This window comes from Phalangium opilio, unplaced genomic scaffold (assembly GCF_054372755.1).
Source record: "Phalangium opilio isolate 3A_F unplaced genomic scaffold, DU_Popi_V2 ptg000352l_1, whole genome shotgun sequence".
Classification (NCBI taxonomy): Eukaryota; Metazoa; Arthropoda; class Arachnida; order Opiliones; family Phalangiidae; genus Phalangium; species Phalangium opilio.
The window spans coordinates 5989407-6006696 of NW_028324228.1; the positions used below are offsets into that span (position 1 = coordinate 5989407).

General features: G+C 45.3%; 2 non-coding genes across 2 annotated transcripts; both read left to right on the plus strand.

Annotated features, from left to right (window-relative positions):
* The first annotated feature begins 3710 nt into the window (after positions 1-3710).
* TRNAY-GUA (transfer RNA tyrosine (anticodon GUA)) lies at positions 3711-3783 on the plus strand. Its single transcript has one exon. It is a non-coding gene; the product is annotated as a tRNA-Tyr (tRNA).
* A 514-nt stretch (positions 3784-4297) lies between these two features.
* Positions 4298-4370, plus strand: TRNAY-GUA (transfer RNA tyrosine (anticodon GUA)). Its single transcript has one exon. It is a non-coding gene; the product is annotated as a tRNA-Tyr (tRNA).
* Positions 4371-17290: the final 12920 nt, after the last annotated feature.

Sequence of the window (17290 nt, forward strand, 5' to 3'; positions counted from 1 at the left end):
TAAAAAGTCAAAGTTTTTCCACAATAACTGACGAACATTTAATCTTTGGGCTTCTGTGGCGCAATGGTTAGCGCGTTCGGCTGTTAACCGAAAAGTTGGTGGTTCGAGCCCACCCGGGAGCGGTGTTGTGAGATCTCACATGTAACGTAAAAATCCAAAGTTTTCCCACAATACCTGACCGACATTTAATCTTTGGGCTTCCGTTGCGCAATGGTTAACGCCGTCGGCTGTTAACCGAAAGGTTGGTGGTTCGAGCCCATCCGGGAGCGGTGTTGTGAGGTCTTAGATGTAACGTAAAAGGCCAAAGTGTTTCCACAATACCCGACGACCATTTAATTTTTGGGCTTCCGTGGCGCAATGGTTAGCGCGTTCGGCTGTTAACCGAAAGGTTGGTGGCTCGAGACCACCCGGGAGCGGTGTTGTGAGGTCTTAGATGTAACGTAAAATTCAGAGTTTTTTAAAAATAACTGACGAACATTTAATTTTTGGGCTTCCGTGGCGCAATGTTTAGAGCGTTCAGCTGTTATTCAAAAGGTTTGTGGTTCGAGCCCATCCGGGAGCGGTGTTGTGAAGTCTCAGATGTGACGTAAAAAGTTAAAGTTTTTCCACAATACCTGACGAACATTTAATCTTTGGGCTTCCTTGAAGCAATGGTTAGCGCGTTCGGCTGTCAACCGAAAGGTTGGTGGTTCGAGCCCACCCGGGAGCGGTGTTGTGAGGTCTTAGATGTAACGTAAAACTCAGAGTTTTTTAAAAATAACTGACGAACATTTAATTTTTGGGCTTCATTGGCGCAATGTTTAGAGCGTTCAGCTGTTATTCAAAAGGTTTGTGGTTCGAGCCCATCCGGGAGCGGTGTTGTGAAGTCTCAGATGTGACGTAAAAAGTCAAAGTTTTTCCACAATACCTGACGAACATTTAATCTTTGGGCTTCCGTTGCACAATGGTTAACGCCGTCGGCTGTTAACCGAAAGGTTGGTGGTTCGAGCCCATCCGGGAGCGGTGTTGTGAGGTCTTAGATGTAACGTAAAATTCAGAGTTTTTTAAAAATAACTGACGAACATTTAGTTTTTGGTCTTCCGTGGCGCAATGGTTAGAGCGTTCAGCTGTTATTCAAAAGGTTTGTGGTTCGAGCCCATCCGGGAGCGGTGTTGTGAAGTCTCAGATGTGACGTAAAAGTCAAAGTTTTTCCACAATACCTGACGAACATTTAATCTTTGGGCTTCCGTTGCACAATGGTTAACGCCGTCGGCTGTTAACCGAAAGGTTGGTGGTTCGAGCCCATCCGGGAGCGGTGTTGTGAGGTCTTAGATGTAACGTAAAATTCAGAGTTTTTTAAAAATAACTGACGAACATTTAATTTTTGGGCTTCCGTGGCGCAATGTTTAGAGCGTTCAGCTGTTATTCAAAAGGTTTGTGGTTCGAGCCCATCCGGGAGCGGTGTTGTGAAGTCTCAGATGTGACGTAAAAAGTTAAAGTTTTTCCACAATACCTGACGAACATTTAATCTTTGGGCTTCCTTGAAGCAATGGTTAGCGCGTTCGGCTGTCAACCGAAAGGTTGGTGGTTCGAGCCCACCCGGGAGCGGTGTTGTGAGGTCTTAGATGTAACGTAAAACTCAGAGTTTTTTAAAAATAACTGACGAACATTTAATTTTTGGGCTTCATTGGCGCAATGTTTAGAGCGTTCAGCTGTTATTCAAAAGGTTTGTGGTTCGAGCCCATCCGGGAGCGGTGTTGTGAAGTCTCAGATGTGACGTAAAAAGTCAAAGTTTTTCCACAATACCTGACGAACATTTAATCTTTGGGCTTCCGTTGCACAATGGTTAACGCCGTCGGCTGTTAACCGAAAGGTTGGTGGTTCGAGCCCATCCGGGAGCGGTGTTGTGAGGTCTTAGATGTAACGTAAAATTCAGAGTTTTTTAAAAATAACTGACGAACATTTAGTTTTTGGTCTTCCGTGGCGCAATGGTTAGAGCGTTCAGCTGTTATTCAAAAGGTTTGTGGTTCGAGCCCATCCGGGAGCGGTGTTGTGAAGTCTCAGATGTGACGTAAAAGTCAAAGTTTTTCCACAATACCTGACGAACATTTAATCTTTGGGCTTCCGTTGCACAATGGTTAACGCCGTCGGCTGTTAACCGAAAGGTTGGTGGTTCGAGCCCATCCGGGAGCGGTGTTGTGAGGTCTTAGATGTAACGTAAAATTCAGAGTTTTTTAAAAATAACTGACGAACATTTAATTTTTGGGCTTCCGTGGCGCAATGTTTAGAGCGTTCAGCTGTTATTCAAAAGGTTTGTGGTTCGAGCCCATCCGGGAGCGGTGTTGTGAAGTCTCAGATGTGACGTAAAAAGTTAAAGTTTTTCCACAATACCTGACGAACATTTAATCTTTGGGCTTCCTTGAAGCAATGGTTAGCGCGTTCGGCTGTCAACCGAAAGGTTGGTGGTTCGAGCCCACCCGGGAGCGGTGTTGTGAGGTCTTAGATGTAACGTAAAACTCAGAGTTTTTTAAAAATAACTGACGAACATTTAATTTTTGGGCTTCATTGGCGCAATGTTTAGAGCGTTCAGCTGTTATTCAAAAGGTTTGTGGTTCGAGCCCATCCGGGAGCGGTGTTGTGAAGTCTCAGATGTGACGTAAAAAGTCAAAGTTTTTCCACAATACCTGACGAACATTTAATCTTTGGGCTTCCGTTGCACAATGGTTAACGCCGTCGGCTGTTAACCGAAAGGTTGGTGGTTCGAGCCCATCCGGGAGCGGTGTTGTGAGGTCTTAGATGTAACGTAAAATTCAGAGTTTTTTAAAAATAACTGACGAACATTTAGTTTTTGGTCTTCCGTGGCGCAATGGTTAGAGCGTTCAGCTGTTATTCAAAAGGTTTGTGGTTCGAGCCCATCCGGGAGCGGTGTTGTGAAGTCTCAGATGTGACGTAAAAGTCAAAGTTTTTCCACAATACCTGACGAACATTTAATCTTTGGGCTTCCGTTGCACAATGGTTAACGCCGTCGGCTGTTAACCGAAAGGTTGGTGGTTCGAGCCCATCCGGGAGCGGTGTTGTGAGGTCTTAGATGTAACGTAAAATTCAGAGTTTTTTAAAAATAACTGACGAACATATAATTTTTGGGCTTCCGTGGCGCAATGTTTAGAGCGTTCAGCTGTTATTCAAAAGGTTTGTGGTTCGAGCCCATCCGGGAGCGGTGTTGTGAAGTCTCAGATGTGACGTAAAAAGTCAAAGTTTTTCCACAATACCTGACGAACATTTAATCTTTGGGCTTCCGTTGCACAATGGTTAACGCCGTCGGCTGTTAACCGAAAGGTTGATGGTTCGAGCCCATCCGGGAGCGGTGTTGTGAAGTCTCAGATGTGACGTAAAAAGTCAAAGTTTTTCCACAATACCTGACGAACATTTAATCTTTGGGCTTCCGTTGCGCAATGGTTAACGCCGTCGGCTGTTAACCGAAAGGTTGGTGGTTCGAGCCCATCCGGGAGCGGTGTTGTGAGGTCTTAGATGTAACGTAAAATTCAGAGTTTTTTAAAAATACCTGACGAACATTTAATCTTTGGGCTTCTGTGGCGCAATGGTTAGCGCGTTCGGCTGTTAACCGAAAGGTTGGTGGTTCGAGCCCACCCGGGAGCGGTGTTGTGAGCTCTCACATGTAACGTAAAAAGCCAAAGTGTTTCCACAATACCCGACGACCATTTAATTTTTGGGCTTCCGTGGCGCAATGGTTAGCGCGTTCGGCTGTAAACCGAAAGGTTGGTGGTTCGAGCTCACCCGGGAGCGGTGTTGTGAGATCTCACATGTAACGTAAAAATCCAAAGTTTTTCCACAATACCTGACGAACATTTAATTTTTGGGCTTCCGTGGCGCAATGGTTAGAGCGTTCAGCTGTTATTCAAAAGGTTTGTGGTTCGAGCCCATCCGGGAGCGGTGTTGTGAAGTCTCAGATGTGACGTAAAAATCCTAAGTTTTTCCACAATACCTGACGAACATTTAATCTTTGGGCTTCCGTTGCGCAATGGTTAACGCCGTCGGCTGTTAACCGAAAGGTTGGTGGTTCGAGCCCATCCGGGAGCGGTGTTGTGAGGTCTTAGATGTAACGTAAAATTCAGAGTTTTTTAAAAATACCTGACGAACATTTAATCTTTGGGCTTCTGTGGCGCAATGGTTAGCGCGTTCGGCTGTTAACCGAAAGGTTGGTGGTTCGAGCCCACCCGGGAGCGGTGTTGTGAGCTCTCACATGTAACGTAAAAAGCCAAAGTGTTTCCACAATACCCGACGACCATTTAATTTTTGGGCTTCCGTGGCGCAATGGTTAGCGCGTTCGGCTGTAAACCGAAAGGTTGGTGGTTCGAGCTCACCCGGGAGCGGTGTTGTGAGATCTCACATGTAACGTAAAAATCCAAAGTTTTTCCACAATACCTGACGAACATTTAATTTTTGGGCTTCCGTGGCGCAATGGTTAGAGCGTTCAGCTGTTATTCAAAAGGTTTGTGGTTCGAGCCCATCCGGGAGCGGTGTTGTGAAGTCTCAGATGTGACGTAAAAATCCTAAGTTTTTCCACAATACCTGACGAACATTTAATCTTTGGGCTTCCGTTGCACAATGGTTAACGCCGTCGGCTGTTAACCGAAAGGTTGGTGGTTCGAACCCATCCGGGAGCGGTTTTGTGAGGTCTTAGATGTAACGTAAAATTCAGAGTTTTTTAAAAATAACTGACGAACATTTAATTTTTGGTCTTCCGTGGCGCAATGGTTAGAGCGTTCAGCTGTTATTCAAAAGGTTTGTGGTTCGAGCCCATCCGGGAGCGGTGTTGTGAAGTCTCAGATGTGACGTAAAAAGTCAAAGTTTTTCCACAATAACTGACGAACATTTAATCTTTGGGCTTCTGTGGCGCAATGGTTAGCGCGTTCGGCTGTTAACCGAAAAGTTGGTGGTTCGAGCCCACCCGGGAGCGGTGTTGTGAGATCTCACATGTAACGTAAAAATCCAAAGTTTTCCCACAATACCTGACCGACATTTAATCTTTGGGCTTCCGTTGCGCAATGGTTAACGCCGTCGGCTGTTAACCGAAAGGTTGGTGGTTCGAGCCCATCCGGGAGCGGTGTTGTGAGGTCTTAGATGTAACGTAAAAGGCCAAAGTGTTTCCACAATACCCGACGACCATTTAATTTTTGGGCTTCCGTGGCGCAATGGTTAGCGCGTTCGGCTGTTAACCGAAAGGTTGGTGGCTCGAGACCACCCGGGAGCGGTGTTGTGAGGTCTTAGATGTAACGTAAAATTCAGAGTTTTTTAAAAATAACTGACGAACATTTAATTTTTGGGCTTCCGTGGCGCAATGTTTAGAGCGTTCAGCTGTTATTCAAAAGGTTTGTGGTTCGAGCCCATCCGGGAGCGGTGTTGTGAAGTCTCAGATGTGACGTAAAAAGTTAAAGTTTTTCCACAATACCTGACGAACATTTAATCTTTGGGCTTCCTTGAAGCAATGGTTAGCGCGTTCGGCTGTCAACCGAAAGGTTGGTGGTTCGAGCCCACCCGGGAGCGGTGTTGTGAGGTCTTAGATGTAACGTAAAACTCAGAGTTTTTTAAAAATAACTGACGAACATTTAATTTTTGGGCTTCATTGGCGCAATGTTTAGAGCGTTCAGCTGTTATTCAAAAGGTTTGTGGTTCGAGCCCATCCGGGAGCGGTGTTGTGAAGTCTCAGATGTGACGTAAAAAGTCAAAGTTTTTCCACAATACCTGACGAACATTTAATCTTTGGGCTTCCGTTGCACAATGGTTAACGCCGTCGGCTGTTAACCGAAAGGTTGGTGGTTCGAGCCCATCCGGGAGCGGTGTTGTGAGGTCTTAGATGTAACGTAAAATTCAGAGTTTTTTAAAAATAACTGACGAACATTTAATTTTTGGGCTTCCGTGGCGCAATGTTTAGAGCGTTCAGCTGTTATTCAAAAGGTTTGTGGTTCGAGCCCATCCGGGAGCGGTGTTGTGAAGTCTCAGATGTGACGTAAAAAGTTAAAGTTTTTCCACAATACCTGACGAACATTTAATCTTTGGGCTTCCTTGAAGCAATGGTTAGCGCGTTCGGCTGTCAACCGAAAGGTTGGTGGTTCGAGCCCACCCGGGAGCGGTGTTGTGAGGTCTTAGATGTAACGTAAAACTCAGAGTTTTTTAAAAATAACTGACGAACATTTAATTTTTGGGCTTCATTGGCGCAATGTTTAGAGCGTTCAGCTGTTATTCAAAAGGTTTGTGGTTCGAGCCCATCCGGGAGCGGTGTTGTGAAGTCTCAGATGTGACGTAAAAAGTCAAAGTTTTTCCACAATACCTGACGAACATTTAATCTTTGGGCTTCCGTTGCACAATGGTTAACGCCGTCGGCTGTTAACCGAAAGGTTGGTGGTTCGAGCCCATCCGGGAGCGGTGTTGTGAGGTCTTAGATGTAACGTAAAATTCAGAGTTTTTTAAAAATAACTGACGAACATTTAGTTTTTGGTCTTCCGTGGCGCAATGGTTAGAGCGTTCAGCTGTTATTCAAAAGGTTTGTGGTTCGAGCCCATCCGGGAGCGGTGTTGTGAAGTCTCAGATGTGACGTAAAAGTCAAAGTTTTTCCACAATACCTGACGAACATTTAATCTTTGGGCTTCCGTTGCACAATGGTTAACGCCGTCGGCTGTTAACCGAAAGGTTGGTGGTTCGAGCCCATCCGGGAGCGGTGTTGTGAGGTCTTAGATGTAACGTAAAATTCAGAGTTTTTTAAAAATAACTGACGAACATATAATTTTTGGGCTTCCGTGGCGCAATGTTTAGAGCGTTCAGCTGTTATTCAAAAGGTTTGTGGTTCGAGCCCATCCGGGAGCGGTGTTGTGAAGTCTCAGATGTGACGTAAAAAGTCAAAGTTTTTCCACAATACCTGACGAACATTTAATCTTTGGGCTTCCGTTGCACAATGGTTAACGCCGTCGGCTGTTAACCGAAAGGTTGATGGTTCGAGCCCATCCGGGAGCGGTGTTGTGAAGTCTCAGATGTGACGTAAAAAGTCAAAGTTTTTCCACAATACCTGACGAACATTTAATCTTTGGGCTTCCTTGAAGCAATGGTTAGCGCGTTCGGCTGTCAACCGAAAGGTTGGTGGTTCGAGCCCACCCGGGAGCGGTGTTGTGAGGTCTTAGATGTAACGTAAAACTCAGAGTTTTTTAAAAATAACTGACGAACATTTAATTTTTGGGCTTCATTGGCGCAATGTTTAGAGCGTTCAGCTGTTATTCAAAAGGTTTGTGGTTCGAGCCCATCCGGGAGCGGTGTTGTGAAGTCTCAGATGTGACGTAAAAAGTCAAAGTTTTTCCACAATACCTGACGAACATTTAATCTTTGGGCTTCCGTTGCACAATGGTTAGCGCGTTCGGCTGTTAACCGAAAGGTTGGTGGTTCGAGCCCACCCAGGAGCGGTGTTGTGAGATCTCACATGTAACGTAAAAATCCAAAGTTTTTCCACAATACCTGACGAACATTTAATCTTTGGGCTTCCGTTGCGCAATGGTTAACGCCGTCGGCTGTTAACCGAAAGGTTGGTGGTTCGAGCCCATCCGGGAGCGGTGTTGTGAGGTCTTAGATGTAACGTAAAATTCAGAGTTTTTTAAAAATAACTGACGAACATTTAATTTTTGGGCTTCCGTGGCGCAATGTTTAGAGCGTTCAGCTGTTATTCAAAAGGTTTGTGGTTCGAGCCCATCCGGGAGCGGTGTTGTGAAGTCTCAGATGTGACGTAAAAAGTTAAAGTTTTTCCACAATACCTGACGAACATTTAATTTTTGGGCTTCCGTGAAGCAATGGTTAGCGCGTTCGGCTGTTAACCGAAAGGTTGGTGGTTCGAGCCCACCCGGGAGCGGTGTTGTGAGGTCTTAGATGTAACGTAAAATTCAGAGTTTTTTAAAAATAACTGACGAACATTTAATTTTTGGGCTTCCGTGGCGCAATGTTTAGAGCGTTCAGCTGTTATTCAAAAGGTTTGTGGTTCGAGCCCATCCGGGAGCGGTGTTGTGAAGTCTCAGATGTGACGTAAAAAGTCAAAGTTTTTCCACAATACCTGACGAACATTTAATCTTTGGGCTTCCGTGAAGCAATGGTTAGCGCGTTCGGCTGTTAACCGAAAGGTTGGTGGTTCGAGCCCACCCGGGAGCGGTGTTGTGAGGTCTTAGATGTAACGTAAAATTCAGAGTTATTTAAAAATAACTGACGAACATTTAATTTTTGGGCTTCATTGGCGCAATGTTTAGAGCGTTCAGCTGTTATTCAAAAGGTTTGTGGTTCGAGCCCATCCGGGAGCGGTGTTGTGAAGTCTCAGATGTGACGTAAAAAGTCAAAGTTTTTCCACAATACCTGACGAACATTTAATCTTTGGGCTTCCGTTGCACAATGGTTAACGCCGTCGGCTGTTAACCGAAAGGTTGGTGGTTCGAGCCCATCCGGGAGCGGTGTTGTGAGGTCTTAGATGTAACGTAAAATTCAGAGTTTTTTAAAAATAACTGACGAACATTTAATTTTTGGTCTTCCGTGGCGCAATGGTTAGAGCGTTCAGCTGTTATTCAAAAGGTTTGTGGTTCGAGCCCATCCGGGAGCGGTGTTGTGAAGTCTCAGATGTGACGTAAAAAGTCAAAGTTTTTCCACAATACCTGACGAACATTTAGTCTTTGGGCTTCCGTGGCGCAATGGTTAGCGCGTTCGGCTGTTAACCGAAAGGTTGGTGGTTCGAGCCCACCCAGGAGCGGTGTTGTGAGATCTCACATGTAACGTAAAAATCCAAAGTTTTTCCACAATACCTGACGAACATTTAATCTTTGGGCTTCCGTTGCGCAATGTTTAGAGCGTTCAGCTGTTATTCAAAAGGTTTGTGGTTCGAGCCCATCCGGGAGCGGTGTTGTGAAGTCTCAGATGTGACGTAAAAAGTCAAAGTTTTTCCACAATACCTGACGAACATTTAATCTTTGGGCTTCCGTTGCACAATGGTTAACGCCGTCGGCTGTTAACCGAAAGGTTGGTGGTTCGAGCCCATCCGGGAGCGGTGTTGTGAAGTCTCAGATGTGACGTAAAAAGTCAAAGATTTTCCACAATACCTGACGAACATTTAATCTTTGGGCTTCCTTGAAGCAATGGTTAGCGCGTTCGGCTGTCAACCGAAAGGTTGGTGGTTCGAGCCCACCCGGGAGCGGTGTTGTGAGGTCTTAGATGTAACGTAAAACTCAGAGTTTTTTAAAAATAACTGACGAACATTTAATTTTTGGGCTTCATTGGCGCAATGTTTAGAGCGTTCAGCTGTTATTCAAAAGGTTTGTGGTTCGAGCCCATCCGGGAGCGGTGTTGTGAAGTCTCAGATGTGACGTAAAAAGTCAAAGTTTTTCCACAATACCTGACGAACATTTAATCTTTGGGCTTCCGTTGCACAATGGTTAACGCCGTCGGCTGTTAACCGAAAGGTTGGTGGTTCGAGCCCATCCGGGAGTGGTGTTGTGAGGTCTTAGATGTAACGTAAAATTCAGAGTTTTTTAAAAATAACTGACGAACATTTAATTTTTGGTCTTCCGTGGCGCAATGGTTAGAGCGTTCAGCTGTTATTCAAAAGGTTTGTGGTTCGAGCCCATCCGGGAGCGGTGTTGTGAAGTCTCAGATGTGACGTAAAAAGTCAAAGTTTTTCCACAATACCTGACGAACATTTAGTCTTTGGGCTTCCGTGGCGCAATGGTTAGCGCGTTCGGCTGTTAACCGAAAGGTTGGTGGTTCGAGCCCACCCAGGAGCGGTGTTGTGAGATCTCACATGTAACGTAAAAATCCAAAGTTTTTCCACAATACCTGACGAACATTTAATCTTTGGGCTTCCGTTGCGCAATGTTTAGAGCGTTCAGCTGTTATTCAAAAGGTTTGTGGTTCGAGCCCATCCGGGAGCGGTGTTGTGAAGTCTCAGATGTGACGTAAAAAGTCAAAGTTTTTCCACAATACCTGACGAACATTTAATCTTTGGGCTTCCGTTGCACAATGGTTAACGCCGTCGGCTGTTAACCGAAAGGTTGGTGGTTCGAGCCCATCCGGGAGCGGTGTTGTGAAGTCTCAGATGTGACGTAAAAAGTCAAAGTTTTTCCACAATACCTGACGAACATTTAAACTTTGGGCTTCCTTGAAGCAATGGTTAGCGCGTTCGGCTGTCAACCGAAAGGTTGGTGGTTCGAGCCCACCCGGGAGCGGTGTTGTGAGGTCTTAGATGTAACGTAAAACTCAGAGTTTTTTAAAAATAATTGACGAACATTTAATTTTTGGGCTTCATTGGCGCAATGTTTAGAGCGTTCAGCTGTTATTCAAAAGGTTTGTGGTTCGAGCCCATCCGGGAGCGGTGTTGTGAAGTCTCAGGTGTGACGTAAAAAGTCAAAGTTTTTCCACAATACCTGACGAACATTTAATGTTTGGGCTTCCGTGAAGCAATGGTTAGCGCGTTCGGCTGTTAACCGAAAGGTTGGTGGTTCGAGCCCACCCGGGAGCGGTGTTGTGAGGTCTTAGATGTAACGTAAAATTCAGAGTTATTTAAAAATAACTGACGAACATTTAATTTTTGGGCTTCATTGGCGCAATGTTTAGAGCGTTCAGCTGTTATTCAAAAGGTTTGTGGTTCGAGCCCATCCGGGAGCGGTGTTGTGAAGTCTCAGATGTGACGTAAAAAGTCAAAGTTTTTCCACAATACCTGACGAACATTTAATCTTTGGGCTTCCGTTGCACAATGGTTAACGCCGTCGGCTGTTAACCGAAAGGTTGGTGGTTCGAGCCCATCCGGGAGCGGTGTTGTGAGGTCTTAGATGTAACGTAAAATTCAGAGTTTTTTAAAAATAACTGACGAACATTTAATTTTTGGTCTTCCGTGGCGCAATGGTTAGAGCGTTCAGCTGTTATTCAAAAGGTTTGTGGTTCGAGCCCATCCGGGAGCGGTGTTGTGAAGTCTCAGATGTGACGTAAAAAGTCAAAGTTTTTCCACAATACCTGACGAACATTTAGTCTTTGGGCTTCCGTGGCGCAATGGTTAGCGCGTTCGGCTGTTAACCGAAAGGTTGGTGGTTCGAGCCCACCCAGGAGCGGTGTTGTGAGATCTCACATGTAACGTAAAAATCCAAAGTTTTTCCACAATACCTGACGAACATTTAATCTTTGGGCTTCCGTTGCGCAATGTTTAGAGCGTTCAGCTGTTATTCAAAAGGTTTGTGGTTCGAGCCCATCCGGGAGCGGTGTTGTGAAGTCTCAGATGTGACGTAAAAAGTCAAAGTTTTTCCACAATACCTGACGAACATTTAATCTTTGGGCTTCCGTTGCACAATGGTTAACGCCGTCGGCTGTTAACCGAAAGGTTGGTGGTTCGAGCCCATCCGGGAGCGGTGTTGTGAAGTCTCAGATGTGACGTAAAAAGTCAAAGTTTTTCCACAATACCTGACGAACATTTAATCTTTGGGCTTCCTTGAAGCAATGGTTAGCGCGTTCGGCTGTCAACCGAAAGGTTGGTGGTTCGAGCCCACCCGGGAGCGGTGTTGTGAGGTCTTAGATGTAACGTAAAACTCAGAGTTTTTTAAAAATAATTGACGAACATTTAATTTTTGGGCTTCATTGGCGCAATGTTTAGAGCGTTCAGCTGTTATTCAAAAGGTTTGTGGTTCGAGCCCATCCGGGAGCGGTGTTGTGAAGTCTCAGGTGTGACGTAAAAAGTCAAAGTTTTTCCACAATACCTGACGAACATTTAATCTTTGGGCTTCCGTGAAGCAATGGTTAGCGCGTTCGGCTGTTAACCGAAAGGTTGGTGGTTCGAGCCCACCCGGGAGCGGTGTTGTGAGGTCTTAGATGTAACGTAAAATTCAGAGTTATTTAAAAATAACTGACGAACATTTAATTTTTGGGCTTCATTGGCGCAATGTTTAGAGCGTTCAGCTGTTATTCAAAAGGTTTGTGGTTCGAGCCCATCCGGGAGCGGTGTTGTGAAGTCTCAGATGTGACGTAAAAAGTCAAAGTTTTTCCACAATACCTGACGAACATTTAATCTTTGGGCTTCCGTTGCACAATGGTTAACGCCGTCGGCTGTTAACCGAAAGGTTGGTGGTTCGAGCCCATCCGGGAGCGGTGTTGTGAGGTCTTAGATGTAACGTAAAATTCAGAGTTTTTTAAAAATAACTGACGAACATTTAATTTTTGGTCTTCCGTGGCGCAATGGTTAGAGCGTTCAGCTGTTATTCAAAAGGTTTGTGGTTCGAGCCCATCCGGGAGCGGTGTTGTGAAGTCTCAGATGTGACGTAAAAAGTCAAAGTTTTTCCACAATACCTGACGAACATTTAGTCTTTGGGCTTCCGTGGCGCAATGGTTAGCGCGTTCGGCTGTTAACCGAAAGGTTGGTGGTTCGAGCCCACCCAGGAGCGGTGTTGTGAGATCTCACATGTAACGTAAAAATCCAAAGTTTTTCCACAATACCTGACGAACATTTAATCTTTGGGCTTCCGTTGCGCAATGTTTAGAGCGTTCAGCTGTTATTCAAAAGGTTTGTGGTTCGAGCCCATCCGGGAGCGGTGTTGTGAAGTCTCAGATGTGACGTAAAAAGTCAAAGTTTTTCCACAATACCTGACGAACATTTAATCTTTGGGCTTCCGTTGCACAATGGTTAACGCCGTCGGCTGTTAACCGAAAGGTTGGTGGTTCGAGCCCATCCGGGAGCGGTGTTGTGAAGTCTCAGATGTGACGTAAAAAGTCAAAGTTTTTCCACAATACCTGACGAACATTTAATCTTTGGGCTTCCTTGAAGCAATGGTTAGCGCGTTCGGCTGTCAACCGAAAGGTTGGTGGTTCGAGCCCACCCGGGAGCGGTGTTGTGAGGTCTTAGATGTAACGTAAAACTCAGAGTTTTTTAAAAATAATTGACGAACATTTAATTTTTGGGCTTCATTGGCGCAATGTTTAGAGCGTTCAGCTGTTATTCAAAAGGTTTGTGGTTCGAGCCCATCCGGGAGCGGTGTTGTGAAGTCTCAGGTGTGACGTAAAAAGTCAAAGTTTTTCCACAATACCTGACGAACATTTAATCTTTGGGCTTCCGTGAAGCAATGGTTAGCGCGTTCGGCTGTTAACCGAAAGGTTGGTGGTTCGAGCCCACCCGGGAGCGGTGTTGTGAGGTCTTAGATGTAACGTAAAATTCAGAGTTATTTAAAAATAACTGACGAACATTTAATTTTTGGGCTTCATTGGCGCAATGTTTAGAGCGTTCAGCTGTTATTCAAAAGGTTTGTGGTTCGAGCCCATCCGGGAGCGGTGTTGTGAAGTCTCAGATGTGACGTAAAAAGTCAAAGTTTTTCCACAATACCTGACGAACATTTAATCTTTGGGCTTCCGTTGCACAATGGTTAACGCCGTCGGCTGTTAACCGAAAGGTTGGTGGTTCGAGCCCATCCGGGAGCGGTGTTGTGAGGTCTTAGATGTAACGTAAAATTCAGAGTTTTTTAAAAATAACTGACGAACATTTAATTTTTGGTCTTCCGTGGCGCAATGGTTAGAGCGTTCAGCTGTTATTCAAAAGGTTTGTGGTTCGAGCCCATCCGGGAGCGGTGTTGTGAAGTCTCAGATGTGACGTAAAAAGTCAAAGTTTTTCCACAATACCTGACGAACATTTAGTCTTTGGGCTTCCGTGGCGCAATGGTTAGCGCGTTCGGCTGTTAACCGAAAGGTTGGTGGTTCGAGCCCACCCAGGAGCGGTGTTGTGAGATCTCACATGTAACGTAAAAATCCAAAGTTTTTCCACAATACCTGACGAACATTTAATCTTTGGGCTTCCGTTGCGCAATGTTTAGAGCGTTCAGCTGTTATTCAAAAGGTTTGTGGTTCGAGCCCATCCGGGAGCGGTGTTGTGAAGTCTCAGATGTGACGTAAAAAGTCAAAGTTTTTCCACAATACCTGACGAACATTTAATCTTTGGGCTTCCGTTGCACAATGGTTAACGCCGTCGGCTGTTAACCGAAAGGTTGGTGGTTCGAGCCCATCCGGGAGCGGTGTTGTGAAGTCTCAGATGTGACGTAAAAAGTCAAAGTTTTTCCACAATACCTGACGAACATTTAATCTTTGGGCTTCCTTGAAGCAATGGTTAGCGCGTTCGGCTGTCAACCGAAAGGTTGGTGGTTCGAGCCCACCCGGGAGCGGTGTTGTGAGGTCTTAGATGTAACGTAAAACTCAGAGTTTTTTAAAAATAACTGACGAACATTTAATTTTTGGGCTTCATTGGCGCAATGTTTAGAGCGTTCAGCTGTTATTCAAAAGGTTTGTGGTTCGAGCCCATCCGGGAGCGGTGTTGTGAAGTCTCAGGTGTGACGTAAAAAGTCAAAGTTTTTCCACAATACCTGACGAACATTTAATCTTTGGGCTTCCGTGAAGCAATGGTTAGCGCGTTCGGCTGTTAACCGAAAGGTTGGTGGTTCGAGCCCACCCGGGAGCGGTGTTGTGAGGTCTTAGATGTAACGTAAAATTCAGAGTTATTTAAAAATAACTGACGAACATTTAATTTTTGGGCTTCATTGGCGCAATGTTTAGAGCGTTCAGCTGTTATTCAAAAGGTTTGTGGTTCGAGCCCATCCGGGAGCGGTGTTGTGAAGTCTCAGATGTGACGTAAAAAGTCAAAGTTTTTCCACAATACCTGACGAACATTTAGTCTTTGGGCTTCCGTGGCGCAATGGTTAGCGCGTTCGGCTGTTAACCGAAAGGTTGGTGGTTCGAGCCCACCCAGGAGCGGTGTTGTGAGATCTCACATGTAACGTAAAAATCCAAAGTTTTTCCACAATACCTGACGAACATTTAATCTTTGGGCTTCCGTTGCGCAATGTTTAGAGCGTTCAGCTGTTATTCAAAAGGTTTGTGGTTCGAGCCCATCCGGGAGCGGTGTTGTGAAGTCTCAGATGTGACGTAAAAAGTCAAAGTTTTTCCACAATACCTGACGAACATTTAATCTTTGGGCTTCCGTTGCACAATGGTTAACGCCGTCGGCTGTTAACCGAAAGGTTGGTGGTTCGAGCCCATCCGGGAGCGGTGTTGTGAAGTCTCAGATGTGACGTAAAAAGTCAAAGTTTTTCCACAATACCTGACGAACATTTAATCTTTGGGCTTCCTTGAAGCAATGGTTAGCGCGTTCGGCTGTCAACCGAAAGGTTGGTGGTTCGAGCCCACCCGGGAGCGGTGTTGTGAGGTCTTAGATGTAACGTAAAACTCAGAGTTTTTTAAAAATAACTGACGAACATTTAATTTTTGGGCTTCATTGGCGCAATGTTTAGAGCGTTCAGCTGTTATTCAAAAGGTTTGTGGTTCGAGCCCATCCGGGAGCGGTGTTGTGAAGTCTCAGATGTGACGTAAAAAGTCAAAGTTTTTCCACAATACCTGACGAACATTTAATCTTTGGGCTTCCGTTGCACAATGGTTAACGCCGTCGGCTGTTAACCGAAAGGTTGGTGGTTCGAGCCCATCCGGGAGCGGTGTTGTGAGGTCTTAGATGTAACGTAAAATTCAGAGTTTTTTAAAAATAACTGACGAACATTTAGTTTTTGGTCTTCCGTGGCGCAATGGTTAGAGCGTTCAGCTGTTATTCAAAAGGTTTGTGGTTCGAGCCCATCCGGGAGCGGTGTTGTGAAGTCTCAGGTGTGACGTAAAAAGTCAAAGTTTTTCCACAATACCTGACGAACATTTAATCTTTGGGCTTCCGTGAAGCAATGGTTAGCGCGTTCGGCTGTTAACCGAAAGGTTGGTGGTTCGAGCCCACCCGGGAGCGGTGTTGTGAGGTCTTAGATGTAACGTAAAATTCAGAGTTATTTAAAAATAACTGACGAACATTTAATTTTTGGGCTTCATTGGCGCAATGTTTAGAGCGTTCAGCTGTTATTCAAAAGGTTTGTGGTTCGAGCCCATCCGGGAGCGGTGTTGTGAAGTCTCAGATGTGACGTAAAAAGTCAAAGTTTTTCCACAATACCTGACGAACATTTAATCTTTGGGCTTCCGTTGCACAATGGTTAACGCCGTCGGCTGTTAACCGAAAGGTTGGTGGTTCGAGCCCATCCGGGAGCGGTGTTGTGAGGTCTTAGATGTAACGTAAAATTCAGAGTTTTTTAAAAATAACTGACGAACATTTAATTTTTGGTCTTCCGTGGCGCAATGGTTAGAGCGTTCAGCTGTTATTCAAAAGGTTTGTGGTTCGAGCCCATCCGGGAGCGGTGTTGTGAAGTCTCAGATGTGACGTAAAAAGTCAAAGTTTTTCCACAATACCTGACGAACATTTAGTCTTTGGGCTTCCGTGGCGCAATGGTTAGCGCGTTCGGCTGTTAACCGAAAGGTTGGTGGTTCGAGCCCACCCAGGAGCGGTGTTGTGAGATCTCACATGTAACGTAAAAATCCAAAGTTTTTCCACAATACCTGACGAACATTTAATCTTTGGGCTTCCGTTGCGCAATGTTTAGAGCGTTCAGCTGTTATTCAAAAGGTTTGTGGTTCGAGCCCATCCGGGAGCGGTGTTGTGAAGTCTCAGATGTGACGTAAAAAGTCAAAGTTTTTCCACAATACCTGACGAACATTTAATCTTTGGGCTTCCGTTGCACAATGGTTAACGCCGTCGGCTGTTAACCGAAAGGTTGGTGGTTCGAGCCCATCCGGGAGCGGTGTTGTGAAGTCTCAGATGTGACGTAAAAAGTCAAAGTTTTTCCACAATACCTGACGAACATTTAATCTTTGGGCTTCCTTGAAGCAATGGTTAGCGCGTTCGGCTGTCAACCGAAAGGTTGGTGGTTCGAGCCCACCCGGGAGCGGTGTTGTGAGGTCTTAGATGTAACGTAAAACTCAGAGTTTTTTAAAAATAACTGACGAACATTTAATTTTTGGGCTTCATTGGCGCAATGTTTAGAGCGTTCAGCTGTTATTCAAAAGGTTTGTGGTTCGAGCCCATCCGGGAGCGGTGTTGTGAAGTCTCAGATGTGACGTAAAAAGTCAAAGTTTTTCCACAATACCTGACGAACATTTAATCTTTGGGCTTCCGTTGCACAATGGTTAACGCCGTCGGCTGTTAACCGAAAGGTTGGTGGTTCGAGCCCATCCGGGAGTGGTGTTGTGAGGTCTTAGATGTAACGTAAAATTCAGAGTTTTTTAAAAATAACTGACGAACATTTAATTTTTGGTCTTCCGTGGCGCAATGGTTAGAGCGTTCAGCTGTTATTCAAAAGGTTTGTGGTTCGAGCCCATCCGGGAGCGGTGTTGTGAAGTCTCA